This window comes from Pan troglodytes, chromosome 4 (genome assembly GCF_028858775.2).
Source record: "Pan troglodytes isolate AG18354 chromosome 4, NHGRI_mPanTro3-v2.0_pri, whole genome shotgun sequence".
Taxonomy (NCBI): domain Eukaryota; kingdom Metazoa; phylum Chordata; class Mammalia; order Primates; family Hominidae; genus Pan; species Pan troglodytes.
Genome location: NC_072402.2, coordinates 172,129,285 through 172,142,731, shown reverse-complemented (window position 1 = coordinate 172,142,731; position 13,447 = coordinate 172,129,285). Strand labels below are relative to the sequence as shown.

The 13,447-nt window shown below is 42.0% G+C and overlaps 1 pseudogene; it reads right to left on the bottom strand.

Annotated features, from left to right (window-relative positions):
• Window positions 1-11,181: 11,181 nt before the first annotated feature.
• LOC100614840 (cysteine-rich and transmembrane domain-containing protein 1-like) lies at window positions 11,182-12,932 on the bottom strand (annotated as a pseudogene).
• Between the last annotated feature and the right edge of the window lie 515 nt (window positions 12,933-13,447).

The following is a 13,447-nucleotide window of genomic DNA, read 5'->3' as shown; positions in this document are numbered from 1 at the left end:
GGGCAGGAAGGGATTAGCTCAAAGGGTGCCCGTGTGTTAATAGGCATTGAGCAAGACAGAAGGCACAGCAAGAGGTGAGGCTGAGAGGCAGGCAGGGAGCTTGTTCATGCCTTCACCACCACATTAAGAAGGTTACCTTTTGCAATGAATGCAATGGGCACCACCGGAAGTGTCTAAACAGGGGAGCCACTTCATCCAGTTCCTGTTTTTTAGTGTTGGGGAGAGATATTCCATCGATGCAATGGTAGCCTTCAAGTATGATGCCCGACAGGCTCTCTGAGAGGCCACCAGATAGAAAAGCCGACGGACCAAATGAAGATGCTCAAGCTGTGGAGTTTCTGGAACGCATCTAAAGCATACAGTGAGACGCAAGGGCTGGTTAATGCACTTAGGATATGCTGCTGTGGGTGCAAGGACCACACTGCCCCATTCCTGTGTCACGCAGTGTTCCTATGTCCTGTCTCTCTCGCTGCTATGTCAGTTCCCATAAACTTTCCCTGTTGATGGGCCTCTATTTCCATATAGCCAGCAGGCCCTTCAATGAGTTATACGCAACAGGGACCCATTCTCTTCCTGTTCCCGTGGTTACATCTACTTCCTCATTCCCACCTGTTGCCTGGATGATTTTTGTGAAAAGGACAGAAGTGGAAGGTCATTCATCACATTGCAGAACTGTCTTTGGCACCTTTCCATCGTATGACTTCTGGGGAAAAAGATAATCTTTGGCACCTTTCCATCGTATGGCATCTGGGGAAAAAAATAAATCTCCAATATGGAGCCTGGTGTGGTGGTTGATGCCTGTAATCTCAGCTACTCAGGAGGCTGAGGCAGGAGGATTGAGTGAGCTCAGGAGTTGGAGGCTGCAGTGAGCTATGATTGCATTATTGCACTCCAGCCTGGGCAGTAGAGCAAGACCCTGTCTATAAGTAAAAAACAAATCTCAAATGTGTGTCCTAGCCTTTTGTTTTCTTTTTTTTTTTTCCATGTAAAAAGGACAAAGTGAATTAAATGTTGAGTTCCTAAATTGTCATTGGTTGAATAGTTTTAAGCAACATCAGGAATGAGACACATCATCTGGCCTTGAGAGCCAGACTTAAGTTGGGATCACTGAGAGGGCGGGGAGGTAACATCCCCTGCCTCACCCGAGCAGCACACATGCCTTTTCTTGTTAGGAAGGCTCTTCCTTGGCAGGCTCCCTCAGCCCTGCTGCTGCCTCTGCAGGTGCCACTATCCTGGTGGACATTGCCATTCATTGAGTCAGGCCAGCTGCCTTCTGCATTTATGGGACTCCCCAGCTGATTCCAATAGAAGGGGACTCCCCACACTGGGGTCGAGATTCTGTGCCTCTGCAGCTGCAATTCCAACAGCTTATGGGGTCAACACCTCCGTCACTCTGTCCTCCTGAGAATTATCTCTACTGTGTCCTCACTCAGGCCTGGTTATCTCGATATCCCCGCACCGCCCCCCCCGCGCCCCCCGGCCCAGTTTCCTCTTTCTCTCCATCAGGGCAAAAATGAGGTCAGTATGTCAGGATCAGATCATTCAGGGTTTGGACCTTATGCACAAATCAAAGGTATGTGCCTCATGTCTGATATTTCTAGCCTGACATCACCTTCTTGTGAGGATAAGAGGAAACAAAACTACGTACAAGAAAGTTCACCATGAAGCATCTGGCACACAGTAGATGCGTGGCCAGTGGTAGCTATTGTTAATTTAAGCCTTGGATTTAACACATCCTGTCATAGACTCCTTGCTAGGTTTATGACGATATTCTACAAAATTAGGACTGGAGGAGTAAGATGGGAAGGGTCATTTGCAAATGATTTTGAAAGTTCAGGAAAGGCATTTGCAACTAGGCCTTTCCACCATGCTCAGCATTAGGCCAGCCACCAGGTGTTGTGTGACATTTGGAGTCCCTGGGGCTCGTACCCCTCTTTGCAATACATTCTCTATAGCTCAAGGATAACATTCAACAACCTGGAGCTAAGATAGTGGAACTATAGCCCACAGTAACGTGAAAAGGAGCGTTTAGGGTCTTTCCCTGAGTCCTGAGATCTATTCACTCAGTAGCCACTTATTCCCAGGAAACACTGGCCTGTGAACTCTGATCTAATAGAAACACAGCCTGTTGGCCGCTGTCATCCCTGATGCCCTTGTGACTATAGTATTACTCAGACAGGTTCACAGCACATAGGATGCATTCAGAAAATCTTCAATGAATAAATGAATAAATGCTCTCAAATGGCATAAAAATAAGTGAGCTTGGCTTATGGAGCAGATAGGGCAGGCATCTAAGTGTAGGCTCCTACCAGCAACCACATAATGTCTATAAAATGTCTACCTCTAAAATTGTAGCACATCCCTCATGCCAGATGCTATGCCAAGCGCTGTGTGTGTGTCACACTTAGGAAGAGAAATTTCCCAGCCACACCTGCCAGGGTGAAGCACTTTCACCCATTCCCTCTACCCCTTTACTCCTGGCCAAGCACCTCCTGCACCCTCCTCCTTCCTACCACTGCAGGGTGGAAGTTGGCCAAGGACGGCAAGGATGTAGACAAAGGCTTCAGGGTGTCTTTGCAGCACACCCAGCTGTTAGGGGAGGCTGGCTGGGAAATGGCTGCCCAGCCTGCCAAGAGGCGAGACGGAGGCATACTGGAATGGAAGGAAAGCCAATGCAAATCCTGCCCGTCTGAGGCTGCTTGAAGGTGATTTGCGAGGCCAACTGCGCTGGAGCTGAAGACTACGTGTGTGTGTGTGTGTGTGTGTGTGTGTGTGTGTGCAAGAATCCTGCCTATACAAACACAGCAACCAGCCAGAGGCAGGCGGATGTGCTGTTGATACAGTAAAGAACGTGGGAATCCACGGCTGTCATGCTGGGTTCACAGCCCAGCTCTGCTCATCCTGTGGCCTTGGGAAACCTACTGTTTCTCTCAGAGCTCAGTCTTGTCATCTGTATACTACGGTTCAAATGTATAACTTGAGATACTGCAGTAATGGTTGTATTTTAGACACTGGCCTCTGGGCAACCTTCCTGAGTCTGAAGTTGCAACTTCCTTTAATTTTTTTTTTTTTTTTTTTTTTTTTGAGATGGAATCTCACTCTGTCGCCCAGGCTGGAGTGCAGTGGCACGATCTTGGCTCACTGCAACCTCCACCTCCTGGGTTCAAGCGATTCTCCTGCCTGAGCTTCCTGAGTAGCTAGGACTACAGGCACATACCACCACGCCTGGCTAATTTTTGTATTTTTAGTAGAGACGGGGTTTCACCATATTGACCAGGCTGGTCTCGAACTCCTGACCTTGTGATCCGCCCGCCTCTGCCTCCCAAAGTGTTGGGATTGCAGGCATGAGCCACAGCCCCCAGACTAATTTTTTAATACTTTTAAAAAACAACAATAACAAAAAATTAGAATAGATTGAGATTTACAGGACAATTACAAAGACAGTACAGAGCATTCCCACGGACTCCACAGCCGGTTTCTCCTATTAGTAGTATATTACCTTACTTAGTATGGCACAATTTTCACAACCAAGGGGCTGACATTGATACTTTATTAGTAATTAATGCTTCTACTTTATTCAAATTTCTTTAGTTTTTATCTAATGTCCTTTTTCTCTTCCAGGATCTCATTTAGAGACACCACATTACATTGAATCATCCGTCTCCTTAGGCTTTTCTCGGCCATGGTAGTTTCTCCGACTTTCCTCATTTGTGGTGATCTTGACAGCTTTCAGGAGTACTGGTCAGGTATTTTGCAGAATGTCACTTGATTGGGATTTAGCTGATGTTTTCTCATTGTTAAAGTTACATTGTGAGTTTTGGGGAAGTCCATGGAAGTGAAGTGCCATTTTCATCACATCATATCAGGGGCATACACTAGCAACATGATTTATCACTGTGGATGTTGACCTTGATCATCTGGCCGAGGTGCTATTTGTCAAGTTTCTCAATGGTGGAGTCGCCTCCCGTCCTTCCTCCCCTTCTGTACCACAGTCTTTGGAAGGAAGTCGCTGTGGCGCTGACGCTGAAGGAGTGAGAGTTATACCCCACTTCCTTGAGAGTAGATTATCGGTCTTCTCATCTATAACCTCCCACTCAATAGTGAGAAACCTACCATCATTCACCATCCCTTTACTTAATTGTCCAATTTAGGTATACGTGTAAAGTGGCTTCAGAACTGTCAACCTGTACCTCCATGGGAAACAATTTATTAACTAGAGTACAGCACTTATGTGCAGTTCCTTTTGCCATTCGTTTTACAGATTCCACTCATTTCTGAAGTTACATAAATCAGCGCCTTTATTTCTCCACCCTCTTCAGTGAGATTGTTTCATACATTTAAAATGCAGTTAGATTCTGTTGTCACAATCTGCATTCCATCCTGGGATTGTCAAACCTCCTAAATGATTTTTTTTTAAACTTACATGCATTAAGGTTCATTGTTTCTGTTACAAAGTTTCCTTCCTTCCTTCCTTCTTTTCTTTCTTTCTTTCCTCCTTTCTTTCTTTCTTTGCTTTTCTTTTCTTTCTCTCTTTCTTTCTTTCTTTTTTGAGATGGAGCTTCGCTCTTGTTGCCCAGGCTAGAGTGCAATGGAAACAGTCTCGGCTCACTGCAACCTCTGCCTCCCGGGTTCAAGCGATTCTCCTGCCTCAGCCTCCCGAGTAGCTGGGATTACAGGCATACACCACCACACCTGGCTAATTTTGTATTTTTAGTAGAGATGGGGTTTCTCCATGTTGGTCAGGCTGGTCTCGAACTCCTGATCTTATTGATCCACTGGACTCGGCTTCCCAAAGTGCTGAGATGATAGGCGTGAGCCACCGCACCCGGCTGAAGGTTTTGACAAATGCACAGTATGATGTGTCCATCCTTGAAGTGCTATATAGAACAGTTTCACCACTCTAAAAAGTCTCCCATGCTTCATCTATTCAATCCTCTCCCAAACGCCCGAACAACTGATCTGCTTATCATTTCTATAGTTTCTCTTTTCTACAATGTTTATAAATGGAATCATATAGTATGTAGCCTTTTTAGTTTTTTTTAACTAAACAATATATCTTTAAGAGTCATCCATGTCTTTGCATAACTTAATAGTTAATTCCTGTTCATTGCTGAATAGTATCCCATTGCATGGGTGTACCACAGTTTGCTTATCCATTCACCTATTGATGGACACCTTGATTGCTGCCAGAATTTGGTAATGATTACAGAAGTTGCTTTAAACATATGTGTTCAGGTTTTGGTTAAGTTTTCAAATCAGTTGGGTAAACAGCTGGAAGGAGGATTGCTGGATCTTATGTGCTGTAGTTACTTTTAATCTCTTTTCCCTGACATAACATTTAAATGAATGAAACATTTCTTTTTCCCCATCTCTAATTTAATGGAATCTGCACAGAAGCCCTTGTGAGGTAGGTGAATCCAGTACAGTTCTTGGCTCAGATACCAGAAACTGATACTTATGAATTCAATGAATTCAAGCAGACAAGGAAATGGAGTGATATTCAGAGCTCACAACATCAATGGTAAGACTGGACAGCCTGGCATGGAAAAGGAGGGACTATAGGAAACTAGCAGTGGCAGGACCTCACAAAGTTTTTATATGAACAGCCTGGTTAAGACGCTGCTGCCACAGGCCACTAAATGGCACTGATGATGTTGCCAGAATTGGTCTTAATTAGTCCAGTATCTTCAGGTCACACTCCCTTAAAAGTCAAAATCCTAGGCAGGGACATCTGATTGACCAAACCTGGACTCCAAGAACTGACATTAAATATGAGAAGAGCAATTACACACTATTCATGCTTCTACTCACCCTGGTAGAAGGATATGGAGCCACAAAGTGAAAGTAGTTTAATTCCCCAAAGATCATGTAGAGGAGAGTCAGTTGCTCCACCCCATACATATCAGCAAGGAAATTTCTACAGTGATGAACCATTATGTGTTAAAGTCTATTTGTTACAGCAGCTCTGCCTACCCTTACTATTCAAGAAGCCAGATTGCAGAGGGCACAGAAGACTTGAAACCAGGATTAGGGGCATGCACTCCATGCAGGATCCAGAGGAGTGTCTTAAGATGGGAAGTTCAAACTGCAGGCTTGAAATGAAGCTGAGGTGGGTGGATTGCCTGAGATCAGGAGTTCGAGACCAGCCTGGCCAACATGACAAAATCCCGTCTCTACTAAATATACAAAAATTAGCTGGGTGTGGTGGAGGGCACCTATAATCCCAGCTACTCAGGAGGCTGAGGCAGGAGAATCACTTGAGCCCAGGAGGCTGAGGTTGCAGTAAACCAAGATCGTGCCACTGCACTCCAGCCTGGGCCACAAGAGCAAAACTCCATCTCAGAAAGAAAAAAAAAAAGAAAAAGAAAAGAGAAGAAAGAAAAAGAAAAAAAGAAAAGAAATGTGAGCAGAAATACCTGACTGGGACTTGGTCTTGAGAGAAAAGGCTAAAGCTCAGGTACTAAGTCTGGGGTCTAAAATCTGAGAAAGAGCAAGAGTCAGACTGACCCACTATTTCAGAATTTCTTATAATTTACCTTTCTAAGATGAGACATAACCTTTCAGTGGCTATTGAGTTGCTCAGCTAAAAAGTTTTTTCGGAATAGGGATATAAAGCCTAGTGTGGAAGGCTGAAAAGTAGCCCCCTAAACACATCAGGTCCTAATCCCTGGAACCTATAAATGTTACCTTATAGGGAAATAGAGGATCTTTGAGGATATGATTAACTTAAAGATTTTGAGATGGTGAGATTATCCAGATGGGCTCTAAAAGCAATCTCAAGTGTCCTTCTAAGAGAGAGGAAGAGGTGGATGACACACACAGAGGAAGCCATGTGACAATAGAGGCAAAGATGGGAGTGCTGCAGCCACAAGCCAAGGAATGCTGGCAGCTACAGAAGCTGGAAGAGGTGAGGAATGGATTCACCCCTAGGGCCTTTGGAAGCTCTTGACTTCAGCCTAGTGATACTGATTTTGGACTTCAGGGCTCCATAACTACAAGAGAATACATTTCTATTGTTTTAAGCCATCTTGTTTGTAGTAATATGTTACAGAAACCATAAGAAATTAAAACAACCAGGAAATTACAGTAGGGAAGGCTAAAATGGATATAGTAGAAAGAGTGGGTGCTTTGGATAAAAGTAGAACTCAAATCAAATCCCTCCTGGTATGACCTTGGGCAATAATAGTAAACCAGCATGGGAAATACATATGCAGCCACTCGCCCTCTCATGCCAAAGCAAATGTGGCTCATCAATACCAGCATTTTTTCCCAGATATGAGCTCAGAATATATTTCAGCACAGGTCTCTTGACAACCATAAGAAATGACATGTGATATTAAACTCAGTGACTATTCCTGTAATTACACTAACCATGATTCATTGGTACCTACTATATGCCAGGTATTTTAAATAAAAATATACTTAATTGTCCCAACAAATTGAGGAGACAGTTTTCTTCTTTACCTTGGTTTACAGACAAGATAATCATATATCAGAGTTGAAGTGGCATTTCCTGAGGCACAAAGCTATAAAGAAACAGGATGGGCATTCAAAGCCAGGTCTCCCTGACTCCAAATCCCATTCCACTACCAGACACAACCAGACACTTGGATTTTCTGAGCCACAGTTTCCTCGTCTGTAAAATGGGGCTGCTGATCTCCACCTGGAAAAGCACATTTGAGGGTTGAGTGAGATCATTAAAAAAGACAGCGACCCCAGCAGACTGTTGTCTGGCACAATGCTGCACGGGCTAATGTTAGCAATCCAGGCCTCTTTACTGCAGTGCAACGGAGACAGGTCGGGCCTCAGTCGGTGTAGCATAAAGCCCTGACCTGGCGGCTGTTGGAAACTCAGCCCATTCCTTGACACACCTCAATCCCACAGCTTGGTCTTTTTTCTCTGGAGGGACCACACCTAGAGCCAGGGAGCAACAGGGTCACAGTGACCTGGGCCAGAATACTCTATAAGGTCAACATGAGCCAGGACAAGGAATTAGAATTACAAAACCAACAGTCTTTTAACCAGGATCTAACTAAGGACCAGTCACAGGGAGGACGTCAACAGTGTGGAAGTGAACAGCATTTTGATCTGTTCTCCCTGGACTCTCTGGGGGCTCTTCTCCCATTGTGGGGAGGCAGATTGAATCAGAGGAAACAGCAGGGTGGCAGCACCAAAGATCCCTGGGTTCAAATCCTGGCCTTCCTTACCTACTGGCTGAGTTGTCTTGGATGCACTTTTTTACCTCCCCAAGCTTCGGTTTCCTTACCTGTAAGATGGGGGTACGAATCCCATCATGCCATGTGGATCAAATGGATTAGTGCAGGCAACGGAGTAGATGCTCAATCAGTGTCAATTCCCCTTATTTTACCCGTTCCCCCAAGTCCATGCCTGAGCCTGCCTGCAGAGCACCCTCCTTCCTGGAAACTCTCCAGCTAGATTCCAGCAGCAAGTCTAGGGTCCACTGGGAAGGGCAGTAACATCCTGGGCAGGCAGGTGCTGTCCTGGGAGGAAGGAACCATGGAGATGGCAGGGCCTCCTAACAAGTTCTAGTCCCGAGAGGCTCACTCACAGCTCTCTCTCTGTAGAACGGGGGTGGGAGGGAAAGGAGTTAGGCACAGCCCTGCAAACCTAGTCTCAAGCAGATAAAATATAAATTGCATCTTCTAAGGAAAAAGAGTGCAGTCACCTTTGTATTTTGGTATCAACAATGTATGAACAGCAGGCTCTGGGCACAACAGGAAACCTACACCCACGCTACTCCTTTATCGCAGTTCTTCTCTTGGCAAATAATTACTCTCCCTGCAGGCACCCGCGTGCGAGCCTTCTAATTATACCATTGTTCACTTTCATGTCAGCTGAACAATAAATCAAATGTGGACCAAGATGTCTGATCAAAATGTGCTGGGGAGTAAACGGTGGGAAGCACATGACATTAGTGACGGTACTGGGAATGGGGGCATCATCTTTCTTCCTAAGCTTTGTCTTGAGACAGGCTTCCTTTTTCTCTGTTAATCCTGTTAACGTTGAGACTGTAACCTGGACCCCGAGTGACCCAGATCACCCTACGTCTGAAATGGACAGAACTGCGTTCACTATCATTTCCCATCAAGGGACTGTGAGAGGGTTTGATTAATGAATGACTATAAAATGCTAGCAAATATATAGCAAAAAGAAATACTAGCAAATATATATATTTATAGCAAATATATATAGTAAAATACTAGCAAATATAGCAAATCTATAATGAATAATTTCTCAACAACTTTTTCCTTAGTGGCATTTGGCTTTCTTCTCTGAATTTTTGCTCCCATCAAAAGCCAAGTTCCTCATCAGGGAAAGAAAGAGGGCAGTGTTTATTTTAATATTTTATTTTAATATTTTGATTTATTTTATATTTAACAGTTTTTAAGGTTTAATTAACAAAAGTTATATATGTTTAATGTGTACAAACTGATGTTTATATATATATATATACACACACACACACACAGGGAAATAATCACCACAATCACCACAATTAACACACCCATCACCTCACTAATTCCCTTTTTCTTTTTTCCTTTCTTCCTCCCTTCCTCCCTTCCCTCCCTTCCCTCTCTTCCCTTCCTTCCCTTCCTTCTTTCCTTCCTTCCTTCTTTCCCTCCTTCCTTCCTTCCTTCTTTCCCTGCTTTAAGGTGAGGATACGTAAGATTGACCCTCTTAGCAAATTTCAAGTATACAGTATGGTATTGCTAACTATAGTCACCACACTGTACATTAGATCTCCAGAACTTATTTATCCTGCAGAACTGAAACTACACTTTGACCAACATCTCCCCGGCCTTTCAGCCCCTGGCAAGCACCATTTGACTCTCTGTTCCTATGAGTTTCACTTTTTTGGATTCCACATTTAAGTGGGATCATGTCATATTTGTCTTTCTGTGTCTGGCTTACTTCATTTCGCATAATGTTCTCTAAGTTCATCCATGTTGTCACAAGTGGCAAAATTTCCTTCTTTTTAAAGGCTAAATAATATCCCATAGTAGAAATATACCACAATATTTTTTATCCATTCATCCATCCAGGGGCATTTGGGTGTTTCCATATCTTGGTGATCGTGAACAATGCTGCAATGAGCACAGAAGTGCATGCTTCTCTGAGATCCTGATTTTATTTTTTTTGGATGTATACCCAGAAGTGGGATCATATGGTAGTTTTACTGCTAACTTTTGGTGAAAACTCCATACTGTTTTTTATAATGGTTGTACCACTTTAAATCCCTATAAAAAATGTACAAGGGTTCTCTTTTCTCCACATCCTCACCAACACTTTTGTCTTTTTTGATAGTAGAACCATCCTTGCAGGTGTGAGGTGATATGTCATTGTGTTTTGATTTGCATTTTCCTGATGTTGAGCACATTTTCATTTCCATGCTGACCATTTGTATGCCTTCTTTTGAGACATACAAATACACCACATCATACACAAAAATAAACTCAAAATGAAGTTTTGACCTGAAACTATAAAACTACTGAAGAAAGTATAGAAAAAAGCCTTCTTGACATTGCTGATGGCAATGATTTTTTGGATATGACACCAACAGAACAGGAAACAAAAGCAAAAATAAACAAATGGGAAATATCTATTCAGATCTTTTGCTCATTTTCAAATTGGGTTATTTGTTTTCTTGCACTGAGTTGTATGAGTTCCCTATGTATTTTGCATATTAACTCCTTATCAGATATATGATTTGCAAATATTTTCTCCCATTTCATAGGTTGCCTTTCCACTTTGTTGATTCTTTTCTTTCTTTCTTTTTTTTTTTTTTTTTTTGAGGTTTGAACAAATTTATTGAAACCTACAGGGTATAAGCAGAGAAATCATTCATGGTATGTTACATTTTGCCACTACCTTGAATGTATAATTACAAAATTATAAATACATTTTCCACAACTAAGCCTTTGTCCAAAAAAAGTCACTTAGCACATTTTTAAAGGTCAGTAAGAAATGGATTTTGGACATTAAAGAGATCAAGTCACTGAATTTAACAGCAGCAGCCCTCACTAATCTAGAATCCCATAGTGCCGAAGGTGTAGGTGTCTGTGCAGAGCTAGTCATTTATTACAGCAATCAGAAGAGACAGGGGCAGGCACATCTATCGGAGGTGGTGGCAGAGCTGGCAGGAGAGGATGGCTGGGCTGGTCAGGTGAGCATGTCCCAGAGACAGCAGCAACAGAAAGCAGTCCAGCAGGCTGTGAGGCAGGTGGATGGTTCCAACTCATGTCTTCTTTGGTCTTCTACCACATACACTGTGGTTTTAGGAGGCTCCCGAGGTCTGTCCTGCCAGCTGTACTGTGGGTATCTTTGTATCCTTGATAGGTGTATCCTTGAAGAGGTGGGTAGGGCCCCCTCCCATAGGTCCTGGGCCCATGTGTTTTTGTGGATAAGGTGGGTATGGGGCTGATGGACCAGGGCCTGGATGTGGTGGAGGGTTCTCTTGTTCATCAGGGACCTGTAAAGTGCACCTCTCCTCTCCATGAACTGGCCGGGTAGTGGTTGGGTCGGAACCTGAGGAGCCCAGACCAGCCCAGAGTAGACTCACTGCACCTGCCTCGAAGCAAGTAATGAGCCACCATGTGACAGAAGCTTTTTAGTTTGATACAATCCCATTTGTTTATTTTTGGGTTTGTTTCCTCTTCTGTTGGTGTTATGTCCAAAAAATTGTTGCCATCACCAATGTCAAGAAGCATTTTTTCTGTTCTTTCTTCTAGTAGTTTTACAGTTTCATGTCTTCATGTCAAAGTCTTTAATCTATTTTGAGTTTATTTTTGTATGTGATGTGAGATAAGGGTCTAATTTTATTCTGTGTATGACTATCCAGTTTTTCTAACGACATTTATTGAAGATACTATCCTTTCCCCATTGTGTCCTCTTGGCATCCTTGTCAAAGATCAGTTAGCTGTAAATATATGGATTTATTTCTGGTCTCTTTGTTTTGTTACATTGGTCTACATGTCTGTTTTTATGCCAGTACCATATTGTTTTGATTGCTATAGCTTTGTAATGTATTTTGAAATGAGGAAGTGTGATGCCTCTGGCGTTTTTTTTTTGTTGTTGTTGTTGTGTTTTTTTGTCCCTCAAGATTGCTTTGGATATGGGTAGTCTTTTGTGGTTCCATTTGAATTTTATGATAGCTTTTTTTTATTAATGTAAAAATGCCATTGGGGTTTTGATAGAGATTGAATTAAATCTGTATGTTTCTTTGGGCACTATGGGCATTTTAAAGATTTTAATTCTTCCAATCCATGAACATGGGATGTCTATCCATCTCTATGTCTCCCTTAGTTTCTTTCATCAATGGTTTACAACTTTCAGTGTACAAGTCTTTCACCTCTTTAGTTAACTTTATCCTAAGTATTTTATTCTTTTTGTTGCTATTGCAAATAGAATTGTTTTCCTAATTTCATTTTTGCATAGTTTGTTATTAGCATATAGAAATGCCACTGATTTTTGCAATTTGACTTTTTATACTGCAGAGTTACTGAATTTGTTTATTAGTTTTAATAATTTTTCTGTATAGAGTCTTTAGGATTCTCTACATATATGATCATGTCACCTTTAAGAGGAGACAATTTTACTTATTTCTTTTCAATTTGGATAGCTTTTATTTCTTTTTCTTGTCTGATTGTTCTGGCTAGAACTTCCAGTATTATGTTGAATAGAAGTGGTAAGGTTGATCATCCTTGCTTTGCTTCATATCTGAGAGAAAATGCTTTCAAATTTTCCCCATCCATTATTATGTTAGCTGTGGGGTTTTCATATATGGTCTTTATTGTGTTGAGGTAAGTTTCTTCTATACCTATTTTTTTGAGAGTTTTAAATAATAAATGGATGTTAAATTTTCTAAAAAAAATCTGAATATTTTGGGATAATCATGTGGTTTTACCTTTCATTGTGTTAATGTGGTATATTACACTGATTGATTTGATATGTTGAACCATCCTTCCATCTCAGGGATAAATCCTACTTGGTCATGGTGTATGAGCCTTTCAACATGCTTTTGAATTTCGTTTGTTAGTATTTTATTAGGGATTTTTTTGTTTATGTTAATTAGAGATATTGCCCTGTAGTTTTTTTTTTTCTTGTGGTATTTTTGCTAAGCTTTGACATCAGGGTGATCCTGGCCTCATAACATGAGTTTAGAAGTGCTTTCTCTTATTCAATTATTTGAAAAAGTTTTAAGAATTGGTATTAATTCTTTTTTTTTTTTTTTTTTTTTTTTTTTGGGGATGCCCTCTCTCACCACTCCTATTCAACATAGTGTTGGAAGTTCTGGCCAGGGCAATTAGGCAGGAGAAGGAAATAAAGGGTATTCAATTAGGAAAAGAGGAAGTCAAATTGTCCCTGTTTGCAGACGACATGATTGTATATCTAGAAAACCCCATTGTCTCAGCCCAAAATCTCCTTA